The 12,456-nt window shown below is 39.1% G+C and overlaps 1 pseudogene; it reads left to right on the top strand.

Annotated features, from left to right (window-relative positions):
• The first annotated feature begins 3,467 nt into the window (after window positions 1-3,467).
• LOC115279762 lies at window positions 3,468-4,473 on the top strand (annotated as a pseudogene).
• Window positions 4,474-12,456: the final 7,983 nt, after the last annotated feature.

The raw sequence follows: 12,456 nt of genomic DNA, 5'->3' as shown, positions 1-12,456 counted from the left end.
TGAATATCAAAAGAAACGCCCAGATTTGCCTCAGCAATGCTGGGAAGGGGGGAGTTAGCACTGAATAATCCAAAATACGGTTTTGATCTTTTGTGCACCTTGGCCACTCACGTCTGGCCCAGCATGACAGATGCCAAAGTTATTTTGACCAGGAAATGGCAGTCTCCAGCCTCTAGAATGCAAATCTTGTTTGCTGGTTCACTCTCCGGAGAGTGATAATCCTTGCCTGAGGCAGACAGAAAACTTGGCGGCCCGACACTGGACAATATTTCTCCAAATGTAGTTTTGTAGCAGCTTTCTCTTTCTCTTCTTCTGGGACTCCAACAACATGTATGTTGGTCTGCATGATGCTGTTTCATGCGTCCCTTAGGTTCTGTTCACTCTGCTTCAATCTTTTTTTTTTTCTGTTCCTCAGATACAATACTATCAGTTGTTCTATCTTCAAAGTCACCAATTTTGTCTTCTGCCTCCTCACATCTGTTTCAAACTCCTCAAATGAATTTTTCAGCTCAGTAATTGTATTTTTCAGCTCCAGAATTTCTTTATATAGATATATATTTTTTTCGATCTCCCTATTGATATTGTCATTTTGTTCATACATCATTTCCTGGTCTTCTTAAGCTCTTTTCACATTTTAAGACTATTGTTTAAGTCTTTGTCTAGTATGTCTGCCATGTGGGCGTCCCTGGAGATTTCGTTTCCTTATGCCTTATGACTTTTTTGTTTAAGGCAGACATTTGAGTCTTACAATGTGGTAACTCTGGAAATTATATTCCCCTCTCTCTCCAGGGCTTTCTGGCAGTTGTGGTTTCAGCCTGAAGTGGAAGTTTAGGCTCACCTCAGATCTTTTCTGAATTTGCAATTTTCCCTGGACTTATGCAATGACTTTCTAAATTCCCCACATTATGTATGTTTGGTTGCTTGCAGATGTCCTAACCCATAGATGTCTGGCTTCCAAAAAGGGGAAAAGAGGAGAAAACCCAGAGGTTGTCCTTTGAAATTTTCTGGAAGCCGCTTCAGCCAGCAGGGGTCTGAACAATGGTGGCCTGCCTCTGCGTCTGCACTTTTGTGATCAGAAGTAGTAATCTGCCATCAGAACATAGAACCTTGATGGTTAGAGGACAAGGTCCTTATTGCACATTCCCCAATAACAACACTGGCCGAGCACTGTATTTACAATATCTCCTCAAATTTTCATAAGTCCCCTTTGTACCCAGCACCATTAAAATCCCAATTTTGAGGGGCGCCTGGGGGGCTCAGTCAGTTAAGCGGCTGACTCTGGCTTAGGTCACGATCTCACAGTTTGTGAGCTCAAGCCCCGCGTCGGGCTCTATGCTGACAGCTCAGAGCCTGGAGCCTGCTTCAGATTCTGTGTCTCCTTCTCTCTCTGTCCTTCCCCTGCTCATGCTCTGTCTCTCTGCCTCTCAAAAATAAATAAACATTAAAAAAAAATTTTAATCCCTATTTTGAAAATGAGGAAACAGGTCTGCAAAGAGAAAGCCATTTTATCAGGCCTCCATCACAGGAAGAGACTTTATTGCAGTTCCTTAAGTATGTGAGGAAGAGAAAAAGCAGCCCCTGATAGCTGGTAGCTGACCTGACACTAATAACAGTGTTGGTGTTATTGGAGGTAGCCCATAACTCAAAGCTAAGTCATGGTATGCTGTTGAACATAAACAATTGAACAGAGTACTAATATCACACAGAGCCTCTCTGTGACTATGATTAGCCAAGACAAAAACAAGATCACTCCATGATCATGTCTGAAGAGACATGACAGGAACATTGTCCAAGCCACAAAACACCAAATGTCCCTCTCTTCCAGGTCATATGAGTGACTGCCTCTTTAGCTACACTGCATTCTTTTGATCTTCTAAATAGTATAGAATTACTCCCACCAAAAAGGGATTCTCTTCTACATCTCCCCTGTATACAAAGCCCTGATTTTTTTTTTTTTTTTTTTTTTTTTTTTTTTTTGGTCTTCAATGACTTCTGTAGTCAGAGAAGGTTATACTTTCCCAGTCCTAGAAAACAAATTCTGATTGTCTTAAGCCAATCGTGGAAATTCTGTTTGATCTCAGGGATTGGTTTGGGTCTGCACATGGGACCTAATCTTGGCTAATGGAGCCTCGGGAGATCTGAAGGGATGATTTTGCAAATGATTTTTAACTTTATGATGTAAAAGAATACTCCTTGTGGTAAATATCAACTGTGGTAATCATCACTGACTTCCTTTTATTAAGTGTTTCCTGGGTATAGTAGAATTCCATTTCCTTTGTTGGATTGATGACCTGGTGGTACCACATAACTGTTTCTGACCAGTGGTTTGTGAGCATGTGACAGGTGTCATTTAAGGCCAGAGCATTTAATTACAGATATGAAATTCTTCAGAGCTCTCTTTTTTCATCCTCTGGTATGAAACTGGAATTGTTAACGTGATTTTGCTTCGTTATCCTGGGTCCCTGAGTAACTACGATGCCAAACCACAATGGATGTGGAGCTTGAGTGAGAAATAAACCTTTGTTTTTGTAAGTGATTGAAGTTTGGGGTAAGTTTACAATAGAAGCAAATAGCCTACCTTGAGTGATACAGAAATTAGTATCAGGAGTGAGGTGCTGCTGTAACCAAAAATAAAAACACACAGCACTGGCTTCAGCACAGAGCAAAAGGAACAAGAAGATTTATTTGAAACCAGCAGGATGGAGACTGTTGGCTGAGCCACTTTTTTTTTTTTTTTAGTTTATTTATTTATTTTGAGAGAGCATGTGGGAGGGGGAGAGAGAGGGAGACAGAGGATCCCAAGCAGGCTCCACACTGTCAGTGCAGAACCCAATGTGGGGATCAAACTCGTGAGCCATGAGAGCATGTCCTGAGCCAAAACCAAGAGTCAGATGCTTAACCGACTGAGCCACCCAGGCGCCCTGCCTAAGATACTTTTAAAGGCAAACAATATACTTAATGAACTTGCAGCGTTAGTGGAAGCAGCTGGAATACAGAAGAGTAGGTGTGAAAGTTCACTAAATTTGGCCAAAATTTGGGAAGGCCTTTGAGAGACAAAATTCAATTAGCACTCAGCTATTGTCAAAGATAAAATCAAAGGCACAGCACTAATTAAATCATTGTTATCCATTGTTAAAGACTCTGAATGAATTAAGATACTCCCAGAAAATCCTTAGGATGCCCCTGGGTAGGCAAAAGGGATCAGTGAAAGAGAAATGAAGAATATGGCTCATGGATGCCTGATAAGGTGCCTCTGCAGTGACAGAGAGACAGGGAGGGAGAGAGAGGGAGAGAGATGGGGAACGTCTTGCCCAGAACTGTGGATGTGGGTTTTTGCAAATGGAGTTGGCTGGTGCCTTTTAAGAATCCTTAGGTCCCAAACTTTGGAAGACAGGAAGCAGGCCAAGAAAACTATTCATATGTAAAGGAGCGCACGTCTTTCAATGTCACTTAAACTGTAACGAAGGATGATAATGGAAAAGAAGGTATTTCCCTGGAGAGTGGAGACAGGAGCCACAGGGAACAAAGATTCAGAAAGCACCCCACCCCACCTCGATCAGCAGACCTGGTGCTAATGAAGCCGTCCTCCCCACCTGCAAGACAGAAGGCCCTTGCCGGGTTTATTCCGTGGCTCTTAGTCATGGTACAGACCGGGGATTTCTGGGTCCTCCTAGAAGTGCAGCAGACCACGTTTCATCCCACTGCCCAGGGCTGATGCCCGAGTTCTATGGATGACTTCACAATGCCTAGGATGGTTCCTAGCATCCTTTCGTGATCTCAGGCTACCGTGCTGGCCACCCTGTGGCTGCTTAGCCTTCCCCCCCACTCTGTGGGCCCAGGTATTAATCAGATGTGCCTGTGAGAGTCTCTGGCAGCAGGCCGTCGTCCAGGCAATGATGTCGGCTTGCAGTGTGACTATCCCAAGGCACTCTGGTACTTCTCTTCCATTCTAGGGGAGGATCCCTCCCTGCTCTCCTCAATGCCTAAGGAGGGCAGCCTTCGTCTGACCCAGCCCCAGCCCTCTGTCACTGCCAGGACAAGGACGATGCGCTTGTGGTAGAGCATGAGATTGGTTTCCAAGATGTCACCACCCTGCATGTTACACACAAAAGCCTGGGCCAAAAGCCCCTGCAGAATGAGACCCTGAGACTGGGTGGCCCGGTACTCGTCTTCACCCACTGGGGGCCCTGGCAGGACTGCAGCCGCTGTGGGGAGCCTGGTGAGCGGAAACGCCTGGGGTATTGCTACACTGAGGAGCCCCAGGAAACGCCCCTGCCCTGCTGGCTCTATCTGAGAGCAGAGAAGGCGCGACACAGCCGTATGTGGCCTGACCTGCAGGTGGAAGACTGTCTTGTACCCTGTGACCACCTTAAGGAAATCGACCAGCCATACTTCATCTTTGACATTCATCAGTTGGGCAAGTTGACCAACAACAAGTGGCTTACCTGCCCCTTGGCCTCCATCTACAGGTGACTGGACCAGGGCATCAGCCCTGCATCAGCCCTCACCCAGGCCTTGTTTCCTATGCCCACCTGGGCCAGGGCTTTGCCTTCCAGTGGAAAAGTAGGCTCTGTCTTTCGCCCATAAACCTTTGTGGTCAGTCTGTCCAGAAGGGGTCTCTTCACTGCTTGTTGAGATAGATGTTCATTCAGTAGGAGCTACTTGTGCCCTTTCTGAACCAGGCCCTGGGTAGGTGCTCCTGGACACAGGGGTGAACAAAAAAGTTTAGCCTCTGCTCTCATAGGCTCCTGATATTCAGGAGTGACCAAATGTAAAACCTGGAGACCAAGACACTTTGGCCCATACTCCTGTCAGCCTCATCACTAATGTTGTTTCTGTCTCCTCTCTGGACTCTGATGAATACAATTTGTTTATCCATCCTGGCATCTGTGCCATGGTATTTTTATTACTATACCTTTATAATGAGTCATGATATCTGGTAGCATAGATTTTCCAACTTCGTTCTTCAAAACTTTCGTATAAAGATTTTGGAATCAGCTTGCATTCTCCATACCCCTCAAAATCCTGTTTTTTAATAAATTGGGACTTCATTGAATTGAAAGATAAATTTTAGAATCAATATATTGCAGTATTTAGACTTCCAATCCTTCAACATCATAAATATTTCCATTATTTAGGCTTTGTTTAATTTCTCCCAGTAATGTACAGTTATTAATGTAGAGATTTTACATATGTTTTATTATATTCCTAAAGACTTGATTTTTCATGCAATTACATATGTGTCTTTTTAAGGATTTATAATGCATGATTTAATAAGTTGGTACATGAAATAAAACAATCCAGTGTTTTGACTATTGACAAAATTTTAATATACCTGATATTAAAATCTGATTCAAGTCACAGATATATATTATGTATATACATACACATGATAAATATACATATTATTATAATGTACAACATATATAAAATATATATTATATACAACATTATATTATGTTGTACACCTGAAACTAATATAACTTATTTCAATTATACATCCCTCTATATAGAGACAAGTCTAATTGAAATATAACATTATATTAGTTTCAGGTGTATAACATAATCATCCAATATTTCTATACACTGTGAAATAGTCACCACAAATCTAATTACTATCCATCATCATACAAAATTACAAAAGTTTTTTCTTATAATAAGAACTTCTAAGATTTACTCTTTTAAAAAAATTTTTTAATGTTTTTATTTATTTTTGAAAGATAGCACAAGCAGGGGAGGGTCAGAAAGAGAGGGAGATACAGAATCTGAAGCAGGCTCCAGGCTCTGAGCTGTCAGCACAGAGCCCAACGTGGGGCTCAAACCCATGAACTGTGAGATCATGACCTGAGCTGAAGTCAGACACTTAACTGACTGAGTCACCCAGGCACCCCAAAATCTACTCTTAAAAACTTTCAAATATGCAATAAAATATTATTGACCGTTGTCACCATGTTGTACATTACATCTCCATGATTTATTTATTTTATTACTGAAAGTTTGTAACTTTTGACTCCCATCACCAATTCCACCCAACCCTCAACATTCCCCCTCCCAAGTAACTAACAATCTGTTTTTTGTTTCTATAAATTTTAGTTTGTTTGGTTTTTTAGATTTCACATATAAGTGAAATCATATCATATTTGTCTTTCTCTGTCTGACTTATTTCAGACAGTATAATTCATTCAGTATAATGCCTTCAAGGTCCATCCATTTTGCCATAAATGTCAAAATTCCATTCTTTTTTATGGCTGAGTAGTATTCCACTGTGTGTATATATACTACATTTTTTTTTTAGTCATTTATCCACTGATGGACATTTAGATTGTTTCTGTATCCTGGTCATTGTAAATAATGCTTCAGTGACCATAAGCCTGCATATATCATTGCAAATTAGTGTTTTCATTTTCTTTTCTTCTTTTTTTTACATTTATTTATTATTGAGAGACAGGGAGAGACAGAGCACAAATGGGGTATGTGCTGAGAGAGAAGGAGACACAGAATCTGAAGCAGGCTCCAGGCTCCAAGCTATCAGCACAAAGCCTGATGCAGGACCCGAACCCATGAGCAGTGAGATCATGACCTGAGCTGAAGTCGGACGCTCAATTGACTGAGCCACCCAGGTGCACCAGTGTTTTTATTTTCTTGAGATAAGTTCCCAGAAATAGGTTTGCTGGGTCATATAGTAGTTCTAGTTTTAATTTTTTGAGGAACCTTCAAACTGTTTTCCATTGTGGCTGTACAAATTTACATTGCCACCACCAGTACATGAGGGTTCATTTTCCTCCACACTCTCACCAACACTTGTTATTTCTTATCTTTTAAATAATAACCATTCTAACAGGTGTGATGTGATCTCATTGTGGTTTGATTTAAATTTCCCTGATGATTATGATGTTGAAACTGTGCCTATTCATGTGCCTGTGAGCTATATATAGCTAACTTTGGAAAAATATCTGCTTTGGAAAAATATCTATTCAGATGCTCTGTCCATTTTTAAATTCAATTATTTGGAGTTTTGCTATTGAGTTGTATAAGTTCTTTATATATTTTGGATATTAATCCCTTATTGGAGAAATAATTTTCATATGTTTTCTCCCATTCAGTAGGTTGCTGTTTCATTTTGTTGATGGTTTTCTTTGCTGTGCAGAATCTCTTTAGTTTAATGTAGTCCCATTTATTTTTACTTTGGTTGGCTTTGCTTTTGGGGTCAAATCCAAAGATACATTGCCAAGACCTATGGGGAGCGGTAAAGATTCAGCTGCTTCGCCATTTGCTAGCTGGATATGTCACTCCCTGAGGGGAGTTGCAAAAATAGGCAGGGAAGAGCCACTCCCTGTCAGGAGAAGCCAAAAGACCAAAGATCAACCGCCTGCAGGCAGGGTGGTATCGGCCCCTCAGGCGCTGTGCTAAAACACTTTAGTCTGGTTCCTCTTTTACTCCAGTCTTAATCCCTTAACCCTGTTTCCTAGCAACCGACCTAGGTCAGCTGCCTTGTTTTCCCGCCTTGAAACCTTTATAAGATAGGGTGTTTTCTCAATAAAGAGGAGGCTTGATCGGAAACCGTGTGTCCTTACTCTCTGTGCTCCCCCTTCCTGCCCTGGTTTCTCTCCCTCCCTCAGGATCAAGAACCCGCAAGGATTTTCCACCCTGCTGGCCCGGGTGGGACACAACAAAGACCAATGTCAAAGACATTGCCTATATTTTCTTCTAGGAGTTTTATGGTTTCAGGTCTTATATTTAAGTCTTTAATCCATTTGAGTTAATTTTTGTGTATGGTGAACATGAAGGTCTCGTTTCATTTTTTTGCATGTAGCTGTCCAGTTTTTCCCAACACAATTTATTAAAGAGACTGTCCTTTCCTAATTGTATATTCTTGGATACTTTGTCATAAAAGTCATAAATAAAGCTCTCTGTTCTGTTCTATTGATATGTGTTTGTATTTTTAAATTTTATTTTAGAGAGAGAGAGACAGAGAGAGACACACACACAATCCAAAGCAGGCTCCAAGCTCTGAGCTGTCAGCACAGAGTCTGATGCAGGGCTTGAGCTTGTGAACTGTGAGATCGTGACCTGAGCTGAAGTTGGACGCCCAACTGACTGAGCCACCCAGGTGCCCCTCTATGTGTCTATTTTTGTGCCAATACCACACTTTTGATTACTATAGCTAGGTAATATAGTTTGAAATCTTGGAGTGTGATGCCTCCAGCTTTGTTCTTCTTTCTCAAGATTGCTTTGGTTATTTGAGGTCTTTGGGGTTCCATACAAATTTTAGAATTACTTGTTCTATTTCTGTAAAGAGTGCTACTGGAGTCTTGATAGGGATTGTCTCAAATCTATAGGTAATATGGGTAATACGGACATTTTAATAATATTAATTCTTCTAATTCACGAACACAGAATATTTTTTATTTATTGGTGTCTTCTTCAATTTCTTTCATCCATGACTTACAGTTTTCAGTATACAAGTCTTTCACCTCATAGGCTAAATTTATTCCTATGTATTTTATTCTTTTCAATGCAATTGTAAATGAGATGATTGTCTTAATTTCTCTAACAATAGTTAGTGTATAGAAAGGCAACTGATTTTTGTACATTGATTTCGTACCCTACAACTTTATTGGATTTGTTTAGTTTAACAATTTTTGGTCGAATCCTTAGAGTTCACTACATATAAAACCATATTGTCCATAAATAGTAATAGTTTTTTTTACCTCCTTTCCAAGTTGGACATCTTATTTCTTTGTCTTGTCTAATTGCTATGTTTAGGATTTCCAGAACTATGTTGAATAAATATGGTGAGAGTGGACATCTTTGTCTTGTTCCTGATCTTAGAGGAGCTTTTCACCATTGAGTATGATGTTAACTGTGGGCTTGTCATATATGTTCTTTGTTATGTTGAGGTATATTCCCTCTACAACTACTTTGAGAATTTTTATTACAAATGGATGTTGAATTTTGTCAAATGCCTTTTCTGTATCTACTGAGATAATCATATGACTTTATCCTTCATTTTGTTAATATGGTTATCACATTGGTTGATTTGTGGATGTTGAATCATCCTTTCATCCCTGGAATAAATCTCACTTGATCACGGCTTATGAACCTTTTAATGTATGGTTGAATTTAGCTTACTAATGTTTTTGTGAGGATTTCTGCATCTGTGTTCTTTGGGGATATTGGCCTGTAATTAATTTTCCTTCCTTCCTTCTTTCCTTTCCTTTCCTTTCCTTTCCTTTCCTTTCCTTTCCTTTCCTTTCCTTTCCTTTCCTTTCCTTTCCTTTCCTTTCCTTTCTTTTCCTTTCCTTTTCTCTTCTCTTTCTTCCTCCCTCCCTCTCTACCTCCCTTCCTTCTTTTCCTTCATTCTTTCTCTACCCTCCTTCCTTCTTTCTTCCTCCCTTCCTTCTTTCCTTTTCCCCTTTCTCCTCGTTCTCCTTCTTCTTCTACCCCTCCCTTCCCCCCCCCACCCCAGTCTCCTCCTCTCCCTCCTTCTCCTCTTTCCTCTTTCTCTTCCTCCTCCTTCTTCTACATCCTTCTCTAGTTTTGACATCAGGGTAATGCTGACCTAAAAAGATGAGTTTGAAAGCATTCCCTTCTCTTGAATTTTCTTAGAAGAGTTTGAGAAGGATTAAATCTTCTTTGAATGTTTGGTGGAATTCACCAAAAGCCCTGGACTTTTGTTTGTTGGGAGGTTTTAGATTACTGATTCAATCTTCATAGTAGTAATCAGTCTTTTGGGATTTTCTGTTTCTTTATGATTCAGTCTTGGAAGATTTTATATTTCTAAAAATTTATCTATTTCTTTGTGGTTGTCCAATTTGTTGATGTACAATTATTCACATTAGTCTCTTATGATCCTTTATATTTTTGTGATATCAATTTACAACTTCTCATTCATGTCTGATTTTATTTATTTAGCCCTTTCTCTCTCTCTCTGTCTCTCTCCCTCCCTCCCCCCCCTCTTTTAGTGAGTCTAGCTAAAGGTTTGCCAACTTTGTTTATCTTTTCAAAGAACCAACTCTTAGTTATGTTGATCTTTTCCATTATCTTTTTTAGTTTCCATTTATTTCTGCTCTGACCTTTATTATTTCTTTCCTTCTACTAACTTTGGGTTTTATTTGTTCTCTCTCTCTTTTTTTTTTTTTTTTTTAGTGGGTGGAAAAGTTAGATTACTTAGTTGAGATTTTTCTGGTTTCTTGAGGTAGACCTGTATCACTATGGACTTCCCTCTTAGAACTGCTTTTTCTGTAACCCATAGAATATGGTATGTTGTATTTGCATTTTCATTTGTCTCAAGTATATTTTGATTTCTCCTTTCAATTCTTCATTGACACATTGGCTGTTCAGTAGCATGTTGTTTAATCTCCACATATTTGTGGTTTTTCCAATTTCTTCTTGTAATTGATTTTTAGTTTCATACTATTGGGGTTGATATGAATTTCGATCTTCTTTAACTTATTGAGACTTGTTTTGTGATCTATATTAGAGAATGTTCCATGTGCACTTAAGAAGAATGTGTATTCTACTGCTTTGGATGGGATGTTCTGTATATACCTATTAAGTCCATCTTATCTAATGTGTCATTTAATGTCATTATTTCCTTATTGATTTTCTGTCTGGATGATCTATCCATTGATGTAAGTAACATATTAAAGTCCCCTACTATTGTTTTGTGCTTAGTTTCTCCCTGTTAATATTTGTTTTACACATTTAGGTGCTTCTGTTAGGTGCATTAATGTTTTCAGATGTTACATCTTGTTGGATTGAACTATTTATCATTATATAATGTCCACCTTTGTCTTTTATTACAGAATTTATTTTAAAGTATATTTTATCTGATATAAGTAAAGTTCCAGCCTTTTGTTTGTTTGTTTTCATTTTCATGAAACATCTTTTCCTAGCACCGTCAGTTGTATGCTAGACTCTCTTTACATCTAGAGCGAGTCTCTTTTAGGCAGCATGGGCCTGGGTTTTGTTTTTTGTTTTTAAATCCATGCAGCCACTCTATGTCTTTTGACCGGAGAATTTAGTTCATTTACATTTAAAATATTAATAGTTACATACTTATTACCATTTTGTTAACTGGTTTCTGCTTGTTTTATAGTTTCTCTTTGTTCCTTTCTTCTTCTTTTGCTCTCTTCGCTTGTGGTTTAATGACTTTCTTTAGCGTTATGATTAGATTCCTTTCTCATCTTTTGTGTATCTACTACTGTTTTGTAGTCACCATGAGTCTCACATATAATGGCCTTGTATAGAATGGTCTATTTCAAATTGATAGGCAGATAAGTTTGAACACATCCTAAAACTCTATATTTTTACTTCCACCCATCCATTTTGTGTTTTTGATGTCATATATTACAACTTTTCATTTTTGTGTATGCCTCACCTAATTATTGTGGGTATAGTTATTTTTACTAATTTTGTTATTTATTTATTTATTTATGTATTTAGAGCAAGCATGTGCATGAGCAGGGGAGAGGTAAAGGGAGAGGAAGAGAGAGAATCCCAAGCAGAGCATCCAGAGTCAGATGCTTAAGAGACTGAGTCATCCAGGTGCCCCTAGTTTTGTCTTTTAATCTTCACACTAGCTTTGTGATTAATCTACTACCTTTACTATATATATATATTTTTAATTTTTTTTAATGTTTTTTATTTATTTTTGATACAGAGAGAGACAGAGCATGAAAGGGGGAGGGTCAGAGAGAGGGAGATACAGAATCAGAAGCAGGCTCCAGGCTCTGAGCTAGCTGTCAGCACAGAGCCCGACGCAGGGCTCGAACCCATGAATGTGAGATCTGACCTGAGCCGAAGCCGGAGGCTTAACCGACTGAGCCACCCAGGCGCCCCTACCTTTACTATATATTTATCTTTACCAGTGATATTTTTACTTTCATACATTTCTTGTTACTAATTAGTCCCCTTTCTTTTTGGCGTAAGTAAGGTCCCTTAACAGTTCTCATAAGGCTGGTTTTAGGAATGATGAACTTCTTTAGTTTCTGTTTGTCTAGAAAACTCTTTTTCTCTTTCAATTCTAAATGATAGCCTTTCCAGGTAGAGTATTCTTGGTTGGAAGTTTTTCATTTCAGCATTTTGAATATATCATGCCAACTTCCTTCTTCCTGGAACATGTCTGCTGAAAACTCTGCTGATAGTCGTATGGGGGTTTCCTTGTATGTAATGTTGCTTTTCTCTCACTGCTTTTAAGATTCTCTCTTTATCTTTTGCTTTTCACATTTTAGTTATTTATGTGTCATGGTGTGTGGATCTCTTGAATTCATCTTTTTTGAAGCTGTCTGGGATTCCTGGATGTATGTTTCCTTCTCCAGTTTAGGGAATTTTTCAGCCCTTATTGATTAAAATAAGTTTTCTTCTCCGTTCTCTCTCTTCTTCTGAGTCACCAATAATGTGAATGTTATTCTTCTTGATGTCAGTATTATAGGTCCCTTAAGCTATCTTTAC

The sequence above is a fragment of the Suricata suricatta genome, chromosome 16, assembly GCF_006229205.1.
Source record: "Suricata suricatta isolate VVHF042 chromosome 16, meerkat_22Aug2017_6uvM2_HiC, whole genome shotgun sequence".
Classification (NCBI taxonomy): Eukaryota; Metazoa; Chordata; class Mammalia; order Carnivora; family Herpestidae; genus Suricata; species Suricata suricatta.
This window is presented reverse-complemented; position numbering and strand designations above follow the sequence as displayed.